Here is a 24,451-nt window from a genome sequence, read left to right on the forward strand (position 1 = left end):
TCCCCCCCCTACATGCAGATACACACGTGCATTCATGTGCACGCATCTAGCATGCACTAACACATAGACTGTCACATTCTTTATTATTACAATTGTTTAGTGCCTAGAGACCCCAACTAAGATCAGGGCTGCAGCGTGGTAGGTGCTGGACATACACATAAAAAGAGAGAGTCTGCAACAAAGAATTTATAATGTCACTAGACAACGGTAGGGAGGAATGTATGATACATTGTCTCTTTTGCAATTACTAGTCAACAACATTCACTTTTTAAGAAATAATACATTTCTTTTAGAGTTCCTTTCTCTTTTAAAAACTTGTTATGAAACGAATACACATATTTTATGTCATCAAGTGTTTTGTGCGCAAGCCAGCAAAAGGAATAAAAGTCAAAGACTTAGGCTGCAAATTTTATTCACACAGATATACACACCTGCGGCAATACACACTTCTCCCTACACACAGAGAGACAGTCTCCTCCCCACAGACAATGCATGCATGCCTACACAGAGGCAGCCAGCCGGGAAGGGAGGAGGGTGGGGTGGAGGGGAAAAGATGGAGGGGGTGGGGTGGAGGAGAGAGGATGGGGCGGGAAAGAGGCCAAGGATGAGAGCAGGGTGGGGGTGAGGGGGCAGTGAAGGAGAGAGGAAAGGATGTGCGGTGGATGGGGATGCAGGGGGAGGCAGAAGGCTACAGGTGTATGCAGATGTGGGGGGCACAGGGGTGTATAGAGACAATGGGAGTGCCGCAGTGTATGGTGGCGAATAGGGTGCAGGGCTGTGGGGGTGAGGGACGGGGGCGGCAGCTCTGGGAGGTGGAGAGGACGGGTGGGAGAGCGCTGTAAGGGGTACAGGGCTGGGATGGGTAGGTGTGGGGGCCAGGATGGGATGGGACGGGGAGGGATGCAGTGAGGGGGATGGGGGTGCAGCCCCATTCCCAGCACTCAGAGCTGGAGATATCCACACCTCGAACTCCTGCGTGCCGGCAATGGGGCGACAGACAGACCATGGTTGGCCACAGGGCACGCGCTGTAGCTCAATCCCAGCCACACGAGGTGCGTGAGGAGAAGAGGCTGGGCAGCAGCGGCACCTGCTGAGCACTCACGAGTCATGCTAGTTCCTCCCCTACCCTGACCCAGCCAATGGGAGCTGCGCCTGCGGGCAGGGGGCGGGGCAGCACGCGGACTCCACCCTGGAAGCCCCTCAGGCCAGGAGCCGGACATGCTGGCTGATTCCTGACCTGAGAGCCATGTGGCGTGGCGGCTAGTAGGGAGCCTTTCAGCCCCGCTGTGCGGCACCGCGAACCGGACAGTCAACGGCTGAGCCGCCAGGGTCCCTTTTCGACTGGGTGTCCCGGTCCAAAACCGGACACCTGGTCACCCTACCTGAGGGTCTGATCCAAAGCCCACTACGCTGATGGGAGTCTTTCCACTGACTTCAGTGGGTCTTGGATCAGACCCTAGCTACTGAATGGCTCTATCTACTCCTGGTATTCATGTTTGCTAAAATTAAAAACATCCTTTCAAACTAGAGAATCTTATCAGAAAATTGATCTCCAGTCCATAAAAGCTTCCACCCAGGAAAGTCCTGTTAGGACTTTTATGGTTTCCTAGCATTCTTTTCACAATCCTGTGGAAACTTGAAGATAACTCATATATTGTTTCCATTTATAAAGAGCTATTAAATAAAAGGAAAATATAATGCTTGAGAGTTTGAGGATATCCAGCATTCCCCAGTTTATTCAGCAAGGACAGTGAAGGTTAATATGGAAGAGGTAAAAATCATCCAGCAATGCAAAATTAGTTACAAAAACACACATCTGAATAGTCTTCCACTAACAATTTCCTGTAATGATAAGAACTACAACTGGGTTCTCTCTGTGTATTTAAATTAAATTATCTAATACAAATGCTAAATATGAACATCTCAGCAAGACACTGTATTGTAAAACAATGTTCCTTATTCCAAGGAAAAGCTGATTGCTAGTTCTGGGACTGCAAATGTGTCAGGCAATAATTTAATTGCTGTGCAGGTAGCAAAATACCCAGTGATCTCGTTCTCAGCCTGTGTCTCAATGATAGTCTTTAATATTGCCTAATGATCACAAACATGCAGAGTCTTCTGCAGACACCTGGTTTATGGTATAAGTTGAAAACAAAGCAAAATCTCCAAACAACAACAACAGCAAAAGCTAAAATTAGTGGAACAAGCACCAGATTTTTTATTACTAAGGAAGAACAGTGCTGCACACAATAAATATTTCTAGATACATTTTATGTAGTATAACTGAGAAGATCATTTTGTCAGAAAGTTCTAGGAAGTTAAGAGCTTGAGGGGATGGAAAAACAGTTTGCCAAGAACATTTAGGGAGCCAAACATCTATAGACCCAACTCCTGCAGTGCTTACTAATGCAAAATGTCCTTTGAAAATAATGAGAACTTTCCTGATTAAAGAAAGACCAATAGCCATGGACTTTGGCCAATACAGAATAAAACTTGTGTAAACCCAATGACCTTGCTTTTCATGGGGATAGACAAAACTTCTGTCACCATATTGATTCTTGAGACTTATGAGGCACATTTTCAAAGTGCGTCAATCAGGCCATTGTGAAAATAAAATAAAGGCCCAAGAAAGGTTAATTACCATCATAATCCAGGGTAAAATCCAGACCAGGTGGTCACCACCTGCCCTGTAACCTGTAACCATGGTGCTTTGCTGCTGTAGTTCCCAACCTGGGCCCCTCACAAGCAGCCAGAAAGTTAGCAGGTCACACCCTGGCTGTCTGTGTACAGCTGCAGCTCTGGTCCAGCAGCCTTTCAGCAACACAAGCCACACTCTGGATTCCACCAGCCTTGGTTACCATTTGCAGGGTGATCCCAACACACTCCCAGTCACAATTTCCCCCCAGGCGTGTGTTCTGCACGGTGCAGCCCTCTCCTGAGCAGTTCAGATACTAGAGGCCCATTGCCCCTACAAGGGGTCAATATCCAATGGTTTGCTACTTTAACCAGAGTTACCAAACTGATCAGTTTAAACACAACACAAGAGAAATAAAGATAAAACACTTTCTAGTAACTGAAAGTTACTAGTAACAAGCCACACTCAGTTCAATGGAAAATCCTCGCCACATATTCCCAGCAAAAGGGGTGACCAAATTCTTAGGTCAGAACCCCTCCCCAAATCCATAGGCTGGTTCCTTTGTCTTCTTGGGCTCTGGTTTAACATAAAAATGGCCATACTAGGTCAGACCAAATGTCCATCTAGCCCAGTATCCTGTCTTCCAACAGTGGCCAATGCCAGGTGCCACAGAGGAAATGAACAGAACACGTAATCATCAAATGATCCATCCCGTTGCCCATTCCCAGCTTCTGGCAAACAGAGGCTAGGGACACCATCCCTGCCCATCCTGGCTAATAGCCACTGATTGACCTATCCTCCATGAATTTATCTAGTTCTTTTTTGAACCCTGTTATAGTCTTGGCCTTCACAACATCCTCTGGCAAAGAGTTCCACAGGTTGACTGTGTGTTGCGTGAAAAAATACTTCCTTTTGTTTGTTTTAAACCTGCTGCCTATTAATTTCGTATGGTGACCCCCTAGTTCTTGTGTTATGAGAAGGAAAAAATAACACTTCCTTATTTCCTTTCTCCATATCAGTCATGTTTTTATAGACCTCTATCATATCCCCCCTTAGTCGTCCCTTTTCCAAGATGAAAAGTCCCAATCTTATTAATCGCTCCTCATATGCAAGCCGTTCCATACCCGTAATCATTTTTATTGCCCTTTTCTGAACCTTTTCCAATTCCAATATATCTTTTTTGAGATGGGGCGACCACATCTGCACGCAACAGTCAAGATGTGGACGTACCATGGATTTATATAGAGGCAATATGATATTTTCTGTCTTATTATCTAGTCCTTTCTTAATGATTCCCAACATTCTGTTCACTTTTTTTAAATTGCTGCTGCACATTGAGTGGATGTTTTCAGAGAACTATCCACAATGACTCCAAGATCTTTCTTGAGTGGTAACAGCTAATTTAGATCCCATCATTTTATATGTATAGTTTAGTGGGATCTCACACCTTGAGGGGGAGAAATTGTAAGCTAACAGCACAGCTGGCTGCAACCTGACATCCATTTGGAAAGTCTCCATGAGGAAATTACATTTCCTTTCACCTGCTGAACAAACAAAATGAAGAGTCTTGGAGATTTCCTGAAGAGTTTTCTCCTCTGCAGTTAGAAAGCCAGGGCTCCACAGACATCTAGATGCCTGCCTTTTCTGGTTGTGTGCAGTTCTGTGCAGAAAACGGGTGGGTGTACGACATGATTTATGTGGACTTTGGAGGTAGCCTTGGGAATAAACTTGGGGTGTGACCGCAAGGAAACCTTATCCTCGTGGAGGACTGTGTAGGGAGGGTCCACCCTAAGCATCATGTGCTGACCTACTGTTCCGGCGAAGGTGATTGCAATGATTGAAGGAGCACCTCTCAGCACTTCCAGCTGATATAGAGAAGTCAGACGATGAAGGGTTGGACTGGGGTCTCATCACATCTTCCATCAGGAATCTTCTGAGCCAAAACTCTTGAGACTGCTGGGTTCAGAGGGGAAAGGAAATTGCACTTGGAGGGGATGTCGGACTCCCCAGGGCAATATAAGCAAGATTCATGAAAGTGACTAATTGGAAAGGAATCCCCCAACCACAACTAACACAGTCTACAACTAACGAATGGCAAAAACTAGCTGTCTAGAAAAAGGTAAAAACTATTTCCAGAAATACTTGAATTCCAGAACCTTAGCTAAGCTGCAACGGTGGGGTGGGGTGGGGTGAGGTGTCTGTCACACACCATGGGTGGTAGAAAGGAACCGGAGAGGTGGTCGGTCTATGCTGCTCCTCACCCTCTTGCTCCAGAGCCTGAGGAGGTGGAGGGTGCAGGCATGGACCAATGGACACTATTAATGAAAAATCTTCTGGTCTCAGTCGCATGGAGCACATGCACACCTCGACTGGAATACACATAAAGGCCAGCACTTGGAGAAGAACCAAATCAGGGTGCTGATCTAAAACTCATTATTTGGTCAGGCGCCACATTTTACTTTTAAATCTCTCCCTGTGAAAACAAACTAAACCAGGCCCAGGATCTGGTGCAGAGATGTCATTATTGTTTTCATTTATTCCAATATTTAAGAGGTCACAGTTATAAGACATGTTCCTTGATATTCACCCTAAATGTATCTTTTCCTTACTTCATCCAAATTCGCCCAGCTCTCCTTGTATTTTCCTTGGTCTTTTAAAGGACTTGTGTACAATTCTGAACGCAGATATGGGGCTTTAACTTTCACTGAAGACAATGAGATTTAGAACTGTGTTTGTGACGGCAAAAGCCACCTCCCCTCTCTTGGTGCACACGTTACAAACATTGTATTAATTCTTTTCACCTATCTTAATGTCATTCCTTCCAGCTCTTAAATCACTGTCATCACTCCATTCCTTTGGTTTCTCTACACCTGTCACATACCGAGATACCACAACACACTATTCCAGGTGAAGTCTCAGCAGGGCCTTCTAGAGCGGGGTCTGTCTCTCTTCTCCACTCCATGATGTGATACCCAAATTCACATTGTTTTTTCTGCTGCCATTTTATATTGGAAACTCATAGCTCATTTGATGTCCATTATCAACCCTCTGCTTTATCTATTATCACCCAGAGACTCTCAGCTATCTTTGTTTGACCTTATTTTAATGGTGCATTTGTCCAGCCTGCATCACATTTTGCTGTTTCCTTCTTATATTTTTAATCTCTCTAGGGCAGTGGTTCTCAACCAGGGGTACATGTACCCCTGGGGGTACGCAGAGGTCTTCCAAGGGGTACATCAAGTCCTCTAGCTATTTGCCTAGTTTTACAACAGGCTACAGAAAATGGACTAGTGAAGTCAGTACAAACTAAAATTTCATACAGACGGTGACTTCTTTATCCTATATACTATACACTGAAATGTAAGTACGATCATTATATTCTAGTTGATTTATTTTATAATTATATGGTAAAAATGAGAAAGTCAGCAATTTTCCAACAACAGTGAGGCTTTGACACTTGTATTTTTATGTCAGATTTTGTAAGCAAGAGGTTTGTAAGTGAGGTGAAACATGGGGGTACGCGAGACAGCTCTGACTCCTGAGAGGGGTGCGCTTGTCTGGAAAGGTTGAGAGCCACTGTTCTAGGGCCCTAATCTCACCTTCGGTTTACATAATACTGGGCACAACATGCTCTTGGCACTGGCCAGGCCTGTTCTGAGGAAGGCTGGTAAAGTATGCACGGGTGGGATCCAAAACCTCTTTGCAAGGGGCAGCAGCAGCACCCTTGCTGGGGTGGAGGGCTGAGAACGCATGGAAATAGCTCCTCTACTTGCTGGGCAGCCTATCACGTCTTCTCTCACCTCTCTTGGTGGAGGAACATGTATTGTTCCAGTCTTAGAGCTGCAGGAATGGAGCGGCTCCAGGGCTTGGTAGTGATTTCATCAGTATTATTATATCGCACTAGTGGGGTCACGGGCATTTGTGAAGAGAAGTGTCTCTTCTCCAAAGAGCTTGCAAAATCTAGATGATGGATTAGGCTGTAAACCTGCGTTGGGAATTTACAAGCCACATTTAAACACAGAAAGTGAAATTCACCCCTGGGCAGAGGGCTGTGCATCACCTAAGCTAAAAAGCCCTGATCCGGCAGTGCAATGGGCCTTATGCACATGATTACGTGCTTTGCTGAACTGAGGCCTGGTCTACTGGGGGGGGGGGGGGTGATCGCTGTAAGTTACGCAACTTCAGCTACATGGGAATGTAGCTGAAGTAGACATACCTAGATCTTCACTGTGTCTTCACTGTGGTAAGTCAACAGATGACGCTCTCCCGTTGACTCCGCCTGCGCCTCTTGCTCCGGTGGAGTACTGGAGTTGACGGGAGAGCACTCAGCGGTCAATTTATTGTGTCTAGACTAGACACAATAAATCGATCCCCGCTGGATCGATCACTGCGTGTTGATCCAGTGAGTAATGTAGACAAGCCCTGAGGCTCAATTGGAGTATAGAGCTTGTGGAAGAGAGGACTTGTGATCACCCCTTTGCCCAGGGGTGCATTTCAACCAGAAATGGCTTCCTTAGAGAAACATAGAGTGTAAGTAACATTATTAATTATATGGGGACAGGCCCTAAATGATAGTAGCATCAAAACTGTTACATGGCTCCATCCTTATCTGAAATAACTGGGAGCAACTGTCCGCCTATCTTGGGGGAAAACAACCCACTGGAAAACACAACAGAAGATTTTTTGAGCTGTTGAGCCGGCATAGTCAGGAAGATTTAGAATTAGACTCAGAAGATGTATATAGTTAGATGGTCCAGTTGTAGCACACAGCTTCTTTACAGACCCCTCAATATTTTGCCCGCCTCCCCTGTTAACTGAAGGGACCTGTCTTTTAACAAATTGGTAAATTGAATTGAAGCTCATATGCAAAATTTTAGAACTTGGCCACATTTATATCCACAGTAATGAGATCAATTTCTTTCAGCTCATGCAGACATATTGAGAACTAATGAGGTACTTAAAACGCCCATGGAAAAAAGTCGACTTTCTATTTAAATGCTATAACTTAGAGCTTGTTAGGGATTTAGCTCTTTATCAGTTTGAGCTATTGCACTTACGCTGATAGAAGGTCTGTTAGCTGTGGTTCCCGACTGCATTAAAAAATCTTTTAATGCAGTTTTGTAGTGGCATATATCTCATTATAGTGCCAAAAATGAGCAATGCAGAAGACCACACTGTAGGAAAAGACAGTACTTTGTCTGAGAACAGGGTGAGGAGAAAGCACGTCCTTTGAAGTATAACATCCACCTCACTCATAATTTAGATAAGTAATTCTGAGACACTTATAATACAAAAGCTCTTATCATTTTAGAACTATTAAAGGAGACTTGCAAAGGTAACGTGAAAAATTCTAGAAATGCTGTCTTTGCAGGTCACCTTTAACAACAAAACAGTTTCTTTCCTGATAATGTAATAACTGGTAATTTATTTCATCAAAGAAGATTGCAAGGAAGGAGAAATAACACACAAAGAAAGATGGGGTGGGTGGGGAGGAGAATCTACAATATGCTTCACATGCCGAGGGCTGAGTTATTGACTGGAAACCCAAATTTCAGATAGTGATTTTGACATCCAAGCGCAACCCTGGGTACAGCTCCAGACACATCCAACGTTCCACTCTAATTCTTGTGAAGTTACAAAAGCTGTAGAGATGTTGGTATCGAGTTGTGAAGGATACCGAAAGCTACTGCACAGAAATTATAAATGTTCTGAGATCTTAATCTTCAAGAGCTCCAAATGATGCCAATCTTTAGTTGTTAGCGACCCATATTTTTGAATCTCCTAGAACCCTTGCCATTCTGTCCGCTTTCCTCATGAGTATGCTGGCCATCCCACAATGTACCATTAAACAGTATAAGTCACATATAAGGAAACTGCTTCATAGGCGAAAACAGCTTCTTTTTCACTACTGTGTTGGCCATACGGGCTGCCTACCTATGTCTCAGGGTATTTCCAGATGCTTGCCCTGATGTTACGTGCCAGGACATCCACATATCTTGGGAGTTCATATTTCCATATCGTAAGTTCCTCTGTCTAGGTTGTTACATTGTATCCATTGCTGTGGAATTGGAGGGCCTTGTGCAGGCCGAGAAACTGGTGTCTTTTACGACACTAGTGAACTGCCTCACCATTCCATGCTTGAGTGCTTACTGACGCCTTCCTCGATGAGGCACAGAGTCATCTGCCTCGGTTAGCTACACAATGGTCTTCTGCAGCTGTACAGCAACCTCAACTATCAACTGACTAGGCCAATCTGAACTCTCTTTTCTTCCTTATTTGTTGCTGGGCATCAAACTCACCAAACTCTGGGTGAAATTCTGGCCCCTACTGAAGTCAGTGGCAAAACTCTCCTTGACTTCAATGGGGCCAGAATGTCATGCCCTTGCTTCTTGCCTTTCCTATCTGATTAAGAGTGCGTCAGCCGCAAAGTTTGCTGCAGCATCAGCTCCACAGTGTGAGGTGGGGAAGGAGACAAGATTCAAGCCACAACTTACTGAGTTTCCTTTTCAATCATGCTTTTTTAACCTGAAAATATGCTTTCTGCTGTGCCGATCATATGTTTTGTTGTCATTGCAAATGTTCATAAGTAAATACTGGAGAATAAATAAGGATACATAGCACTTAACCGTATTAAAAAAATGGCAAACCTTCACTTAAGGTGGTCTTTAAATCTTGATATATGATAATAAAATTAGTTCAGAAAGAGACAGCTGCATAAAAACAATGTATGTCTTCACATAAAACTGTGAAAAATGTTTTGACTGGCACAGACTTTAAGGTGGGGTTATTTATTGGTGCTATGCTTCAGTAATTTACAAAATGTAGACTCCATTAAGCAATAACATCAGACATCCTCAGAGGGGAAGTCCAATGTGCATCCACATAGATCTGGAAAAAAATGTGAATATAATCATTTTCAGGACCATGGAAATTCATTTCAACCGATGAGTTTGAAACCACATTAGGATCCCATCACTGCTTTATATCTAGTGTGGGAGATGATCACACTTTACAGACATTGACAGCTTAAAAAGTAAGAAAAAAAAGTTTGACTGAAAACTCATCATATTTGGGTCTTAAACCCCTTATCGAAGGTCATGCTTTTTTACTGTTTTGTTTAAAAGGAAAATATTCACTTCTCTTATATACAGCATGTGCCTTAAAACAAAGACCTTTCCTTATCGTGGTGTTAAAATTCCCCCTCATCATCTTAAGTGTCTCATGGCCATTAGCTGAAAAGCAATAGCTACATCTAACAGCAGCAGTGCAAAGAGAAATGTATTCTTTCAAGGCTGGGAAACGGGCTGCTAAAGTGAACAAAATCCTTAGGATGACCCAACACTCTTGTTTTTCTGTGCTATTTACAATATTTTCAATGACTCTATGGGGCTATAATGATTTACATGGGGCACAGGCACAGGGCTAACTGGGATAGGCCTGTCCCTGCCCTTACTTACACTGCTTTTAGACCATTGATGCCAATGGACTTGCTTTGGCATACTGAAACGTAAGTGAGATCAGATTGAGACTCTCTGTGGATATAAGAATAAGCGGAAGGTTTTTATGTATATAAGTATTCAGAGGTTAAGAACCATATAGGAAAGGAGTTGTCAAGACCTTGGCATTAAAGGACTAGCAAATCAGTTTGTTTCTTAACATCAGACAGACATTTGAATAAGCTATCACAACCCATATTGATCCTCCAAAAGAAGTCAAAGTAAATCCTTATCTAATTTATGCACAGAATAAAATTGAATCTGACTTGCTCTGGGGGTAATCATTCATTTTGTTTATAACTGCAACAAGAAAGATTGTACTACATCGATACATTTCTTTGGTTGTCCACATAAGGCATTTTCAATACAAACTGATGCCTGTGCAGCAACATTTAAGTCCGTTTATGTTCTGATATGCACAGATGTGCTAACTCATACTATAGTCCTCTAATTGCCCAAATTAATTGCTCGCTGATGAATTTTACAAACACTTCATTTCTGAGAGTTTTTTTTTTCCCAAAGAACACTAAAAAGGTCAGCAACACTATCAAATGCTACCCACTTCAGCTTGCTTAGAAGCTGATAAGTATAGCTAATTAGGAGATTCTGTAATTAGCACATGCTGTAAGTTTTCCATTCCATGAGTTGTGTCCTTACTCAACCAAACATCTCCACACACCTCAATGAGTCATTCATGTCAGTGAGCCATTCTAGGTTAGTAAGAAAAACAGGTTCGGGCCCTTACTCTGTGCTTTTATTTGGTAGATTTATCCTGAAGTCTAAGTTTCTTTAACAACACTCCACCAAATAGTTTAGTTTGTACCCATAGCACAGAAGGGGAAAACCAAGGAATCCATATTTAATGCTAAGAAAACGAAACTAAGGGTTGCTTTTTGCGCACATTTTCCATGTGTTCATTTTAATGCAAAATTGCAAATGTTGCCATTATAATAGCACCTAGCCACTAAACAACAGAGATGGACTAAATCAATGACATTCTGAGCCCGCCTTGTGCACATAACATTCTCCCATTCAGAAATGTACAGACAGGCAGTTCCAGGTACTAAGTTTCTTTTCAACTCCTCTCTAAAAGGTACACAATGCTCAAAGGGCCGGCTTTAGGGTGATTCCCCCAATTCCCAGGAATCGGGCCCCACACCCTCTGCCAAAGTGCCGCCGGAAACAATGGCAACCGATTGAGCTGCTGCCGGACGGCTGCATTTCGGCGGCAGCTCTTTCGAATCGGGCCCCGCACGTCCTAAAGCCGGCCTTGAATGCACATGTACCCAAGAGAGCAAAACTGCCAACTTCATCTTTGCTGTGGGTTAACTACAAATTTTAGGAGCCTCGTTTGGAAAAAGTGGACTCTCCATTTATTTCATGCATCTCAATTACATCTGGGATAATTTAAAACTGTAACGGAAACACTGATCAGCTGTACAGTTTTGAAGCAACAGTCCAGCATATTAATGATTAGTAATTGGAGTACTTCATGTGAAAAGAACAAGTAATAAGTTAAATTTCTCTCATGTTAGTCCAGTGAAGTTTATACCAAGGATGAATTTAGTCCAATTGTTTTTGTCAAGGGTAAATAAAAACACAAGAAACAGAGCTATGGGGGAAATCCTGTTCCCACGGAAGTCAATAGAAAAATGCCTATTGATGTCAATGGGGCCAGAATTTCCTCCTAAATCTCAAAATCCATTATTTTCAACACCCGTTATTCAGATCTGTGACTAACAGCATAGTCTTGCCAACAAAGACACCACACCAAGCTGTGTATATACAATGGCTCCTCTGTGAGTCGGCCTGCTACTTACATCCTCTGAACTTCCAATGACTACTGTGCATAGATTAATATTCCTGTGTTTCTCACCGGTTCCACCGTTTACTTGTGTAACTTCCTGTGTAGCTTTCATACCCACTTGCATTATTTACCTCACCTGTGTGGTAAACTCAGGCAAGTTCCTCGGGCCTCATTGCTTACTCTCTCCTATACGTTCTGGTTGTTGTTTCTTGGGAACACAAATAACTGGGTGTAAACATGAATAATAAAGAGGAAGCCCTTTGTCTCTCTAAGGCGGAGCCTCCGGGTATATCTGCATTGCAGCTGGGGGCAAGCCTCGAGCGAGGGCACTAAACGTAGCTGTGTGGACACTGCGACGTGGACAGCAGCTTGGACTCCCAAGCCCACCTGGCCCCCTGGGTCTGAACTCACAGGGCTTGCCCTGGTCTCCGCCAGAGCTCGAGGTAGCCCACACACCTCCTGGGTGTGGTGTTCTGTCTCCTCTAGTGGCACCGAGACAGAGACAGAGAGAGATTAATGAGTCTGCTCTACAGCCTGAGCGAACAGCCGGTTGGCTTTTAGCTCATGTGGTAGAGACTCATGCACTAAACTCCAGAAGTCCCAGGTTTGATCCTGCCCACCACAGTCTGTTGGTGTTACACCAAGCTAGCACAAGCTTGTCAACTCAGGGTGGGAACCTCACTCGCAACAGCATTCTAGATGTACCATCTCTCTCCTTTCCTGTGTGGCTTCTACTTCTCCATCTGAATTTACAAGAAACATACAATTATCTACATGCTTTTATCCCTGGTTGGCAAATTCTGCAGAATTTTTCATCTACTTTACATTCAGATCTGACTGGACAAAGACCCCTTTTCAGGGGCCGTTCTTCTCCCACACGGCACAATGTCAACAGTAGTCTTGCCATTGGCATCAAGGGAAACAGGAGCAGACACTCAGTATGGTCTGGTCACCTGACTGGATTCATTCCAATAAGCTTTTCTTAAAAGGGCCAGAAGCTCCAGGAAAGGTGGAGTCTCAGCCATACTTCAGCCGTGCACCTCTATGACTTGACTTCTGGTTGGCCTGGTGTCACTTCTTGTCTGCCACGAGGGAAGCTGTGAGGGGAATCCAAGCCCTTGTGCTCCAAATCTCCGGGGTGTTACAAGCTGCTGAGACCTGAACGGCATCCAGCCGCTGCCCCAATCTTGGAGTCTCTAGGCACGCTCTCGGGGCACAGAACTTCCTGGCACCCCGTCCGAGTGTTGGAACCTGCTGTCCGGGCGCCTAGCCCCTCCGGGTGCAGTGCTGACCCATCAGACTCCCCAGCACGTGCACATACCCCTCACCCAGAACGCAACCCAAAAGCTTCTGGTTTACAGCTTAACCCTCTCAGGGGCGTGCAGCAATTGGGAAGCAGTCAACATTCCCCCTCTCCTCCCTTTGGACAGCCTAGCATCTTTATGCTGTTTATACTTAATCATGTAAAACAGAGGTGAGCACAGGTCACACAATACAATACAACATCCTCAATACAACCGTCTCACAAGCTCATCTTTCCCTTGGGAGCATCTGCGTTCTGTCAGACGGGCAGGATCCTCCACCCCATTGCCTAACCTGCCCCTGCAGCAGCCTCTCTCGCCTTAATCTGGTGTCAAATGTCTCTTCCCCCTGCCCCCACTGTGGGTCCCATTATAGACTCCTGCTTCTTTCGTTCCACCTTTTGGTAATTTCCCAGGTCTCCCAACCCCTGCTCCCTTCAGGCAAGAGGAGAAAGTGTCTTTTCCCAGGTAGAACAAACCCATTGAATAGACTGTCCTGGAGTGCTGATCACACTCCATTGTCTGGCCTGGCAGAGACATGACAGAACCTGCTAACTCCTGTGGGATCCACATACATATAGGTGTGCTGGGACACAGTAATTTCATCACATCACCCACAATTCAGAAGTTGTACAGTCAGAGGCCTCAACTTGTCACACCTGGACATTTGAGAGCTACAAAAAATGAGCAGATAAAACGTCAGCCAGGTTAACAAAAGACAAAAACCACCTAACTGCAGGAACAATGCAACCAACAGTCTGTGAGCTAGGAATTCTAGTCAAGGCAACACTTTGCATTATGTATGAAAAGGTGAATAGCGGCAAATAGTTTCAGAAATTTGTGTACAGTTAATGAATCCTAAATAGCTTTATTAATGTAGGTCAAATTTCATCTTCCTTTGGGACTTTGGCATTTACTAATATGCCGATGTATTAATTATTCAAAGAAGATATATCTTATATATGTAAAATTATACTGCATATACCCTTTATAAAGGCCGCACTGTAGCTGTATTATAAAATCGGCATAGAGTATTTAATTTATAATCCTGTAATCATTAATTAAATATTATGTAAAATGGCACTATAATATATCTAAATCCAAATGTTATGCAAAAGTCAGCAAAATATTCTTTTATTTGTAGCCTGTACCACAATATCAACACCCATCATACAGTAGCTATTTAAGTTTTGTCTTTTGTTCTTGTAAAATATAAACCTAGTATCAATTCCCACTGTGAAGAAAAACTATGATTAGTAATTAAATTACAGTATATTAAACTTACTTAACTTAAGTTCACCAGCTGGGAAAATTCTATGCCTCTGGGTTTAACAATAACTTCTAATCTTGCCGCAGCCTGTACGGTTTTATTTATTTATTTTTTTTAGTTTTGCTATAATTTTCCTTATTGGAATTTCATTAAAAATGGTAATGGCATTACTCCTGTTAATGCTTAAAACCAACATCATAATCCTGAATTTTAATTAGTAATTATAATTAGTCATTATTTCATTAATGAAATGTTTAGTTGGTAATTGTCTTTGAGCATCTTAGTCCCTAGGCTTATAAGCGTTTCATAACATTTAATTTATTGCAGTTTCTGACTGAGTGGAACTGTCAACCTTACTCTCTTTTTAACACTTTCATGTGGTGCTTTCAGGCCCTTTATATACCATTTACACCTGTTAAACAGCGAGCTTCTGATCTTGATAGGTGTTCCATTCATAAAGAGGGATATGCCTGGCTTTAGATTTGCAACAAATGATATGGAGATTTCTAAGACAGTAAGATGAACAAATACAAACCTATTTCCACTTATCTTATTGTTATTATAAGCCCTGATCCTAAAATCAGCTGGGCACATGTCCACCCCTGCACGCACATAGTATACCATCAACTTCAGGTATAGGGATGCTCGGGCACAATCATTTGCAGGATCAGGGCCCTAATTTGTATTAGAAACTACTGTGGATCATTAATATGACTGCGAAGAGAAATTGGCCAAAACCAAAACCCTAGATCTGGCATTGATCATTATGAACTTCGATAGGTTCAAAAGCAAAATAAACATTTTGCAGCTCAGACTCATCTTTATTTAAAAGTGGGAACCAAGATATCCTGCTGTATCCCTAGCAGCTCTCTTCTCAGCTCTGTCTCCAGATTAATTAAATACTCCTGCCCATTAGCTACTGGTTGGACCAACATCCCACCGCCTTTTGCTGTTGACAAGGGTGAAGAGACAATAGGAACAGGCAATTCAAATGAAGCATCCTGGACCATGTGCATATGTTCTAAGCTAATTACCTTCTTAGTTGCTGGATTAAATTATTTTGAAAAACTAGTATGGTCACACTGTATGCTAAGGTTCCATTAATAAATGGTATGTAAAGGGTAAATAAAAGATTGCTATAATGTTATAAGCATGTTACAGACATGAATAGGATGTGTTATACATAAACTCATCAATCCAAGGTATTATACACAATTATAAGTAATTATTATAAGCAACCTACTGGCCTGATGGACCCTATAACAATCCATGAATCATTTATAAAATAACTATTAACAATGTATTAATCCTTTATGAACAGAACCTTAATATAAAATATGACCTTCATAGCTAACAAAGTTTATTGGAAATACCCAAATATCTGCAAAGTGAGCTGTGCTCCCAGCACCACATCCAAACAGCAGATAAAGTGGCACACACAATAGAAAATATATTCTGAAAGATAACTAAACTTCCCAGAATCTCACAAAGAGATTTAGTTTGCATATCAGGTGTAAATCTGGATCTCTCATCTTTTTGCACACAAAATATAATATTTTTTCAACCACCCTCTGTTTAGCACTTGATCAGTTGTGTTGCAGTTATACAATGAGCTCCTTTTCTGTGCGCTCAAGGAACACTTCTGAAATTCACTTTGTGCCTATCTCAGACTGAGAATTGCTAAGTACCCTCTAGCACAGGCCAATTGCTATGAAGAAACATTTAAGGAGAAACTTAATTTTCCTGTAAGAGCATAAAGTGGTGTTATACGGTAGACCTGAGTGCCTGGATACTGATGGCAACTCCTGGCTAACCCAGGAAAGGTCAATGAAAATGTTTAGACGTATGATAGGATTTTCTTATGAAGAGAGGTGGAAAAGCCTGGGATTATTTAGTATGAAGAGCTGGGGGAATAAAACAGAGTGCAGTGTATAAAATTATGAAGGATACAATGAATACCAATGACCAGACACTCTGGGCCACACTGGCTGTTTTTGCAATGCTCCAGAAACTTAGATCCTGAGGAAGGATGAAGTGGGGGGAAACTGTAATTGGGGCTTTACTGCTTCAGCCTAGCAAAAATGTACTTGGCATCAGAACAGTCCTCAGGCTCATCTATGTTAAGGTACCAGTAGGTTTGCCTGCTCACCATCACACTCCAATCAGAGAGGGAAAGCAGGTTGTGTCATTGATGCATGAGAGGAGAGCACTGATATTACCACAATGGGTGTCAGTTCCAGTTGTGCAGAACACATCCAGAGGATCGAGGTTCAGAATATAAGACTCAGTTCAAATGTGCCTAAGGACAAGAAATTCAAGAAAAGCTAGATTATGGAAGAGACCGTACTTTGGCCAGTCTGCTGAGACATGTATATCTTGGAACCAGACAAAGCACTATGGTGGGGAAAGGACAGCAAAGCATGCTGTACATTCTCATGTTTCCAGGGTATGAATGGTCTGTGCTAATGATATTAAGAGTGTGATCCTCTTAAAGTTTTCACCATTTACTTGTAGGAGACAAAGGAGCGATAGAAACTCAGTAGGTTCCTCCTGACAATGCCCTCAATCTGAGGAATCAAGGCCTTGCTTTCCAAATCTGTCCTGAGGCACAGAGGAGCTGATGCTTCAAAATATGACCTGTTAACACTAGAGGATTAACACAGGGCCTATCAAACCACACTTGTGGTTAAGCAGGCAGAAACCAGCATAGTCTTGATGTTCAGCTGGGAGACTTGATTATGGCTCAGTTAAGGCTTTTGTCTTAGGATATGTCTACACTGCAATGTAAGCCCAGGGTTAGTAGGACTCAAGTTAGTAGACCCTGGGTTTGTTAACCTTGAGCGTGTGCACTTATTTGTAACTGTAGATTAGGAATTGTTGAATTCTGGTCCCAACCTGGAGCTCCAGTGTCTACACTGCATTATATAGGCCAAAGTTCAACCACCCATATCCCTTACTTCTTGGCAACCTTTCAAAACTTGGTTACTCTAGCCCTTTGTTTGTGGTGCAGTGTTGGAAAGCTGGACTGTCCACCAAACTTGACTGTCCAGAAGACAAAAGTCAGCCTATGGCATTGTGGGATGCTTTTGGCAGACTCCCAGAACACGAGTCCTGTGGGGCTGCATCTATACTGCAGAGCAAAGAGGCTTGAACCCTGAGTCCTGGCTGGACTCAGTCTCAGACCCTCCATCCCCTGGGGTGTCCTGTGACCCTGGGTCAAGCCCTGGGTTAGTGCGATTTGTGTGTAAATGGAGGAGGGTTAGGCTTGAATCTGAGTTTGAACCCTGGGCTTACACTGCAGTGTAGACATATGCACAGAGGCCTTATAAGCCACAAGAAGAAGAACCGGGAAGGCCCAAAACATAAGAACGGCCATACTGGCTCAGACCAGTAGTCCATTTTGCCCAGTATTAGGGTGACCAGATGTCCTGCTTTTATAGGGACAGTCCCAATTTTGGGGGCTTTTTCTTCTATAGGCGCCTATTACCCTCCACCCCCCTCCCAATTTTTTACACTTGCTGTCTGGTCACCCTATCCAGTATCCTGTCGTCTGACAGTGTCCAGTGCCAGATGCTTCAGAGGGACTGAACAGAACAGGGCAATTATTGAGTGATCTCTCCCCTGTCATCCAATCCCTGCTTCTGGCAGTCAGAGGTTTAGGGACACCTGGAGCATGGGGTTGCATCCCTGACCATCTTGGCTAGTAGCCATTCATGGACCTGTCCTGCATGAAAATAGCTAATTCTCTTTTCAGTCTCACCTGAACCTGAAATATCCCTTTGACATTTGGGGAGGCGAGTGTGCTGCACAACCACTTATGATCCATCCCAGGGCAAACCAGACACTAGTCCTGTGTGGCTTTGCTGGACATCTCACAATGGAAAGCAGGAATTCTTGGGTGGCTATTTTTCCAACAGTCATAATGGGGGGAAAGGGAGAAAAATACAAAAAAATGTAAATGGCAAAAAAAAAACCCCCATACTTTTAAAATAATGGCTCATGACATTCAGCGCAGAGTCTGGAAATGCCCACAATGCTCCAATGACTGATGTGACCCAGCCTGTGTGTGTCCTGAGGGGTGGGAGTAGGGCGGTGTTCCAGCAAACCACCCAGAGCAGTTCAGGGACTCCTCCAGCAGTAAGAAAGAAACGGAAAGGTAGAGGCACTAGAATTAACAATGGGAAGGCAGGTTGTCTGTACGAATGGGACTGGCAGTGGAAGTATCCAGGAGGAGACCATCTTTCTATAAAGATGTGGCCCAGTCCAGGAAAATGTTTGAGAACCCTGACCTAGAACACACAGTATTTCAATGAAAGATAACATTAACTAAAGCCCAAATATTATTATTCATTTGTACTACTATATTGTCAAGGAGCCCCAGTCAGGGACTAGATACCCATTGTGCTAGGGGCCATATGAACACAGACCATGAACACGTTTACCAAAGATGGCATGAATGCACGAGATCCTCCCCCACTCTCCCAAAAATGCCATGTCTCAAACAGTGATCTGGATGACTGTGCTCTGTCTAATGTTAAATTACTAATGTAGCACTTAATTCAGTGAGAAACATTTGTAAAGGATCATGTCGAAGCAGATGGGGGATCAATAGTCTCGCATACAGTCTGTACTCTCCACAGACCAAAGAGTATTCATAGAGCTGAAGTTTAGCAGATGGTGTTTTTGCATTAATTTTCTAAATTACCAACGATAAGGTACTCTGTTTTCAGAAAACTAGTTGCCTTAAGGCTTGAATTTTTAAATCTAATCTCAATGTTTTCATGTGTTGTTAGCACACCTCTCTCTCAGGTTCTGTCCCCCAAAGATGCTACTCAAGGATCTCAAGGAAATGATTCAGCAACAGAATTTGAAATGTAAGTACATACTATCATTTATATTACAATCAAAATAGAAATGGGAAATGTAGCAACAGTATTTCATAGGAAGGCCACTTAAACCACACCGAATGGCTCCTGCAAAGCACACTGTTTAGAAAGCACAAATTGAGAATGTGGGTGGCATATACAATAAAACTATTCAGCACAGTTGCAAGATGTAGAAGACCATTTGTGTCGGTTTCCAATCAATCTCCAAAGCACACTCCATGCGCAATCTAATTGCTTTCATCCGCATACATTTTCTCTCTACTTTAAATTGTTTATTAAAGAAAGAAAATTTCAGTAATGAGAGAGCCTTGTGTGGCACCAGTGAGTATTTTTGATAAGTTGGAGTCTCCCTTCTGGTCATCTTTTACATTAAAACTTTATTGAGAATTCTACACAGGGCATCTATATCTAGATAGGAGAAGATGTGTGTGTGTAGGGTATTGTATTGAGTGCTTTACATGAATCCTTAAAAAAATACCACCTCAAAACCTTTGAAACAGACCAAAGGGGGAGAAAAGAAACTTCAAAGAAGAATAAAAATCCCCTGTACTGTACGCCCGCTGTAAGTGCAGCTAGCATTTATTATTTATTAGCTTCTCCCGCCTTCAGCACCATTTTGAGCATGCAAAAGTCATTCAAGTCAGCTTTTCAGTTTAGTTAACCTGCCAGGAAGAAGTGATCTTTCCTTCACCTTCACTGGTGCTCCTCTGAACATAAATATATTGTGGCTGCTAATTTGTTGATATATACTGGGTTTAATCCACTAGAGTTATAAAATATTAAAGGAATCTTTATCTAGCAAATTTACAGCTAAACAAAATCTTTGCTATCAAGACTTACAATAAACTGGACTGACATTTTATTTGCTAGGGATGTGTTTCTTGATCAAGTCAGGTGGACTGAAGCCCTGCATTTGTTTGTTTCTGGCGCAGTACCTGGAATACTACTGAGTAGCTCCTTCCTGAACTATGTGTAGAGAAAAGTTTTCTTTCCTGGCTACATAGAATGTTACAAACTGGCCTTAGTTTTTTATTGTTTAACACTTGCAATTATATATGGACCGTACTAAATATATACTCTCAGAGAAGAGTTCTCAAATTGGAGATACATAGCAGTTACCACTAGCTTATAATGTGCAGTAGTCACTTTCGGATCCATTGTATTTTTAAGGGAATACAGACTGGAGATTCGCTTAAATTCAGTTGAAAATTTGTCCCCTTAAGGTCTAAAAACAGTTTCCATATTTCATAGCATTCTTTCTTTGTAGCATTTTGTATGCTGGTCCACAGTCTATTGAAGTAAAGGAAAATACTTCCATTAACTTCAGTGGGCACTGGATGCCCATGTATACCTTAATCATGAGTGTAAAACTGAATAGATAATTTTTTTCTCAAATGATGCATTCTGTTAACTCCTAATTCTGTCAGTGTGCAGTTCACCCAGCTGCCAAGGAACCATGAGACACATGCCAAACAAAACAATGTTGCACTATATTTCAGTTCAGAGGCAGGCCAGTGAAAGAAAAATCCCTGGGATACAATGGAGCTCAGACCTAGGGTGAGGGCTGAGCCGTCCTGACAGATGATCCAAACAGAAGCCTAAACTTCTCCTAAGAGCAAGATTTTTAAAAGGCACAGATGGCTTATAGGCACCTGCCATTGCTTAGGGTGGGATTTTCAAAAGTGCCTAAGTGACTGACTTGGCTGCCAAGTCAGTTAGGTGCTTTTGAAAACCCCACCCTAAATGCTGTGTGAGTGTTTGAAAACCTCCACACTGAATCCACAGTTAGGCTCCTTAATAAACTTTGCATGATTTTCAAAAGTCAGTGGGAGCTCCTTGGTGCTCAGAACTTCTGAAAAACCAGCCCACTTATTTAGGTGCCTAAGTATGGCTTTAGGATCCTGACTTGAGGCCCAATTTTTGAAAAACTTAATCCTTGGTTTTAAATTTGTTGATATGAAATAATGAAAAAGCCTTTGCTGGTTGTTTGAAATGGATTGTTGGAATGGGCATTGTCAGCATTTGGAACACTATCAGTGAGTCTAAACTCAGTGAACGTTCTTACCTTTCGTATTAAACCTTGTAATAAAATATATCTTTCCAATTGGAAATCCAAGCTGCTCCTTAGCCTGCAATAGGCACTTTGTCCACATTTTTAAACAGGGTTTCAAGATTTTAATCTTTAGTTGCGGGGCGGAGCGTGTGTGTATGCACACATGTTTAACATCCTGGCATAGCTTTGCTAATTTTTATCCTAAAACAGAGACCACCCATACCACTGCAGAAGATCAATTAACAACAAGCCCTACAAATCCTACATTTTCTAGTTTTCAGAATCTGGCAGCTTCTGAAGCACCCAGTTTCATATTATTTTAGGAAGTCCATTCACAATTTATGTCTCCACAGCGAAGGATAATCTCTTTTGATGTTTCACAAAACAAAAAGAAGGGCTGTTCTTTGTGGTGTTTTTAAAAAAGGATTTTAAAAAAATGCTGTCAGTAGCTATTCCCATAATAACAAGACAAAATCAGTAGAAATAATCGCCCTTGCTCTTCATCTTAAAAACAAGCATGTTTCCGTGAGACTCTGACTCCACGGGTTCAATCTGACTTACAAAAGAGATCATTCAAAACTTTCCTGTTATCTGTCAGTAACTTGCCACAAATCAATGTAATATACAGTCCTGCCCACTACAGCGCTCACCAACAGCTTTTGAACTCTTGCCGTGGTAACTATGAATTTTGTTCACTCTCAGAAGTCAAATAGTAACACAGAGGCAAACCCCACAGCTTGAATGACTGCATACTATGGATTCACTTATTGATGTGAATAAAAGAGAAGTGCTGGGCTCCGGAAGATATTTACAATAATCTCTCTCATTCCAATGCAGGCTTGCTTCATTAAAAAGTACACTCCTTATTTAAGATTCCTCACACATTCTTAAACAGCATTGATTCCATCCAGTTCCTGACCTGTAACTAACAATACTGTCAGTGAAGATACTTTGATTTTACCCAGAGTTTGGCAAAAAACCAACAACCTGGAGCTGAATGACTGTGACTCAGACAGAACACTTCCTAATTGGGCAGTTCTCAATGAGCCTCCTTCAGGTTCTACCCCATTAACCCCCACCATACCTTTCAGATCTACCAGCTTACTGAGCTGCCAGTCTTTGCCTTCGCTCTTGCCAGTGATACCAGCCTCAGTTACCTGCAGTACCTCCCACCTTCTCCCATGGCTTCCACGCTTGGGGAAAATCTCTGCCATCTTATTCTTTTTTTCCTCCCTCCCTAAAGCCTCCCTCTGCCATGATGCCTGCAAAATACTTTTACTAGACAGGCAAGTGGTAGCGTTGACTTCTGCTTGTCTGCTGAAATTGGTTTGTTTCATTACTTCTCCCTTCCAACCTGCCCCCATTCGCTTTCCTGTCTTCTCCACCTCTTGTGCCCAGATATCTGGACTGTGACCTCTCTGGGGCTGTCGGCTTTGTACAATACCTATCACAATGGGGCCCTGAGCCTTGCTCACACTATTTAATAGTCACATAAATGTTTCAAGGCCTGGACTCCACCTTAATTTTTATTATTTCTTTGCATAACAAATTAAGGTGGGTCCCAGGCCTCTAAACATTCATAAGCAGGGCTGACTGGTAAATAGTGGGAGGAATATATTGCATGCAGCTCCATGTACATTCAAGAGTGAAGAGGAGAGGAAATTTCCGTAAATGACACGGCTCTTCGGAGGGCCATGCTGGATCACAGATAGTTAAGGGGAGGAGGAAATACCTGGGGACAACAGATCTGCTTCCCAGCATGTATCAGTGGTGGGCAAATCTCCAAGCGACTTTGAGATCTTTATTCATTGGAGCCTGAAACTTGTAAGGGATATTTACCAATGTGCTAAACAAAACCACCCAGCTTAGTACAGCTCTTACTATGTGTGTATTAAACTGGGGATATATAAGGATGAAAGGGGCATTTAGGCTTTGGAACACTGATGGCTGAACCTGCTGTAATGGCACATCAAGCTAGCGATATTTCTGTCCACCGGGAAGGCAGTTTTACCCAACAGAGAACTCTGAATTCCAGCAAGATGCAACATCCTCTTGGGGAGATCATCAAAGCATGTCCTCTTTCCTGCCATGAGAGTGGAAAAGTTGTTGCATTCAGCTAGGAAGAAATGGTGATTGAGCCACGAAACGAGGATATCTACCTAGAACCAGAATGTGTCCATTGCCATGAGTATGGCAGAAGACAGTCCCCACTAAGGGCAATAAGTCGCAGGCCAATGCACCAGAGCTGCCACTTGCATTCATGCTGAAGACAGCTAGTCATGGCCATTCCAGCCTCATGCCTGACAATTCCTCTTTTAACTTAAGTTAGGAAATCTCTACTGCTGCAGAATGAAACTGTACATCACCAGGATTCCCACATGATTCTTCCCTGGTCCCTGCATACTTCTTCTTCAGCTACCCCTCGATGTGAGGATGATGTCTGCCAAGGGGATTCATTGGTGAGTTTTTAAGTGGCTGAGGAGCCCAATTCTTGCCCTGCCGATTTTCCCACAGAAGTAACAGGTGTAATCTTGGAGGAGACAGTTGTTGGCTGAGCTGTGCCCTTTATTTCCTCCTTTGTTATAAACAGAGATATACCCATCTCCTAGAACTGGACGGGACCCTGAAAAGTTATCAAGTCCAGCCCCCTGCCTTCACTGGCAGGACCAGGTACTGATTTTGCCCCAGATCCCTAAGTGGCCCCCTCAAGGGCTGAACTCACAACCCTGGGTTTAGCAGGCCAATGCTCAAACCACTGAGCTCTCCCTCCCCCCCTTGTTGCTTCTCTGTCTCATGAGCACGTCTGTTCTCCTCAAAGCAAGCTATGGCTTGGTGTACGGTGTGGCGCCACTGTGTTCAGTTCCACGCCGAGTCCTCCCAGTTTGTTGGGTTGATGGCTCCCTTTTTAAGATGTACTTTCAATATGTCTTTGAAACGCTTCCACTCCCTCCGTGAGCCCTTCTTCCCTGACTTAACAGAGAGGAGAGTACTTGTTTCGGGAGG

At 42.9% G+C, this 24,451-nt stretch overlaps 1 protein-coding gene and 1 long non-coding RNA gene across 12 annotated transcripts in view; one reads left to right on the plus strand and one right to left on the minus strand.

Moving 5' to 3' along the window:
• LOC123374009 overlaps window positions 1-24,451 on the plus strand; it is a 192,121-nt gene that overhangs the window by 134,757 nt on the left and 32,913 nt on the right. For all 3 annotated transcript variants that reach the window (XR_006580973.1, XR_006580974.1, XR_006580975.1), the window contains one exon: window positions 19,303-19,383. This is a non-coding gene — a long non-coding RNA (uncharacterized LOC123374009). The remainder of the gene's footprint in view (window positions 1-19,302; window positions 19,384-24,451) is intronic.
• Window positions 1-24,451, minus strand: part of FHIT (fragile histidine triad diadenosine triphosphatase) — a 1,025,256-nt gene that overhangs the window by 60,676 nt on the left and 940,129 nt on the right. The gene's annotated exons all lie outside the window — the stretch shown is intronic.

This window comes from Mauremys mutica, chromosome 7 (assembly GCF_020497125.1).
Source record: "Mauremys mutica isolate MM-2020 ecotype Southern chromosome 7, ASM2049712v1, whole genome shotgun sequence".
Classification (NCBI taxonomy): domain Eukaryota; kingdom Metazoa; phylum Chordata; order Testudines; family Geoemydidae; genus Mauremys; species Mauremys mutica.